The sequence below is a fragment of the Cupressus sempervirens genome, chromosome 4, assembly GCF_028749045.1.
Source record: "Cupressus sempervirens isolate cs-2001-9-10 chromosome 4, ASM2874904v1, whole genome shotgun sequence".
NCBI lineage: Eukaryota > Viridiplantae > Streptophyta > Pinopsida > Cupressales > Cupressaceae > Cupressus > Cupressus sempervirens.
Window position 1 is genome coordinate 684,422,196 of NC_143121.1, and position 3,264 is coordinate 684,425,459.

Here is a 3,264-nt window from a genome sequence, read left to right on the forward strand (position 1 = left end):
CAAGATCATCTTTAGGTTCCTCTTTATCCTCTCTTATAAAAGATTCTAATTTGTTTTATTTTAATAACATCATTATAGGAAGTTTCTAGGATTTGACATTATTGACACTTGCAAGGTGATGTTCGAATCTCAATACATTTGTCATCTTTCTAGAGAGAATGGACTAAAAATTTAAAGTGAAATATGATCCTTATAAAGTTAATGAGATCTCTCCTTAACCTCACTCTGATGCCATGTAAAGTTTAATACAAATTTCTATTACAGTACCGATAAATGTATATTTTTATTTTAGGTTCAATCTCTACTAATGAAGGACTTAGTATGCTCCACAATATGTATAGTGATAATGCAAAGATATTCATAAAAGTTTCTTCAAACTTTGATATTTGTATTACCTTTGATTTGCCCACATTAATTGATTTGAATGCTTGCAATATCAGGCACTAACAACATATACACAAGGGTGGTTAGGTATATGGGTGAATGGGCATGTCTCCAAATGGAGACATGACCATTCATCAATATACCTGATCGGTGGTTTAACCACACTCGATGCTTAGTTATAACAAAACTAATAGTTTCAAAGACTTAATAAAACCCGATGCAAATCGATAATGATTAGAATGGAATGTGATCAGTATTGAGATCAATCTTAGATATAAACAAAATATATATGCATAGTTGGTTCTATATACAATGATCATCATGATTAATGTAGATTATATTCATGCATATATATACATATCAATATACAAATCATATATATATATATATATATATATATATATATATATATATATATATATATATATATATATATATATATATATATATATATATATATATATATATATATATATATATATATACATATATATACATACATATACATGAATATATTCTTATATGATTAGAGATATTGTCTTAACTGAGGCTACATGTTTTAACACTCTCTTTTATTAAATCACGAAAGATTTTTTAATAAATTATTTAGTAATTTAGCTAATAATAATATTTAGAGCTTTTTATAAAAATGGAACTCCTAAATATATTATTATTAAATTAAATAAAAAGGATTACCCCAAAATTAGAACTTTAACTATATCTTTAAATTTAATTCTTTTATTTAATCAATTTCTCAAATATTTTCATTAAATTAAATCATTTAATTATCTTTTAATTTCATTTAATTATAACTAAAAATCACAACAAACTTGTAAGACTAAATACAAACCAATCTGAAAGACAAAGCATAGATTCAAACTCCAAGATCAAAATCATGAATTCATGTCACTTGATGAATTCAAAAGGGTAAATAACTTAGGTACTTGTCCTACTTTCTATGACAATTGGCTTAGGGTTGGGATTTGGACTCAAGAATTATCTACCCTATTTTACCATTGAGATATTGCGATAGGGCACACTCATCCTAGCAATTTAGGGAGGTCGATGCCCAATACCTGTAATTTGTATAAAATCTAAGCATGTATATACACATATAATCTAAACTAAATAGGCAATGGTAGGGAGTGGTGAATCATGTAGATCCTAACTAGTAGGTGACTATGACTCCCTCCCTCCCTCAACCATCAAGAATGTCAAACATACAAGTACACCATACAATTACAAGTATGGGTAAGTATTCATAGAAATTGTATTTGAATCACACATCTAACTATCATCATAAGATAACTGAAAATCATTAACTGAACATGCATATATCATCATCAAAATAATCATGAACACATGAAATAACTAAGTAACTCATCACATATATAAATTGGGTCTGAAATAACATCAAATCAAATTTGGTAATCAAGTACTGCTAATCATAGAACTAGCCTAAAAGAATATGGTAAAACAACATGAAAAGTAAACTAGGGGTAGGCATTACATGATCCTCCTTTAATGTTCCATGAGCCTAATCTATGTTGTTTTCTAAAAATCGTCGACATTTATCCTCTCTCCATGTTTTTCTCTAAGTTGTCTGCTGTGTGGATCCAATTTTCATATTCAACTTCTAATATTGCTAAATGAAATATCCTAGATCATTGGGAATCTAATCACTCCTTTGTATCCAATCAAGATCCATGTCCTCTTGGTAGGTGTGGAGTGGTTTACCAAAATATCCTTCCATCAAATAGTACCTAGGGGAAATGTATTTGTATTAATTGAGATATTTATTAAATAAGTACTACATTTGGTATTAACTATAAGCATCATCAATTATATTAAGTATAAGATTAATTAATTGGTGAATATGTCAACTGCGTTTAAATAATACATTATATATATATATATTCTTATATTTAAATTTTAACATTTATTTAGTATCATGTGAAATCATATTTCTTTAGGCAATGCATGACTACTATTTTAAATTTATATATCTACCTCTATTTTACAAAATTCTAAATGTTTTTTTTGCTCTATTTCACACAAATAGTGAGGATGTAGGCCAATACCACCTATCTTATAATCATGGTGTAACTCCTACAACTTTCATGGCAACCTTTGGACTATTATTTAAAGCTATCTTCCAAGAAACTTAATGCATTTTGTTTGGACATCTAAAATGTAGTTCTAAAGCTTCTATTTGGTAATACAGTGAAAGATTGGTGACAAACATTTTTGATCACTCATTGATTGTATTTTTTTGAAAGTTTTTAAAAATACTTTAAAATAAAATGTTTCGAGCATATTTAATAACTAGGTATGAATGTTCAATGTATTTCATTGGAAGTTTCAAAAGCCTTTTCAAAAAAGTATATTTTTATGTGTTGTAAAACCATCACAATCCACGAGGCTTGGCTCCCATTCAGAAAATAATTTGGTATCATCACAAGTGCACAATAGGAATAGGAAAAATGTATTGTGGATTTGTTCAAAGAGAATACAAGAAAAATATTCTCAAATTCAAGACAAGTATATAAATAGGATCTCATTAAGTTTTTTTTAATAAAATCTTAGGTGTAAACCTTTCTATATACATAATTTGTAGTTCTAATAAGTAATCTTTCTTATGATAAATTTTATATTCTATTGTATTTCAACATATTATCATGAAAAATGACAAGAGAAGTAACATCCTAGGTATTGATAAAAAATAAGTGAATTGCACTTTCCTATTGATTATTATAATTCTTAGAACTGTATATGCTTATAGTTATAATTAGCATGATGTTTATAGTTATACTTAAGCTTAGAACCCCTATGAACATAGAGTATTTTGTGTGCAAATGTACCATGGTGAGGGTTGGGTTC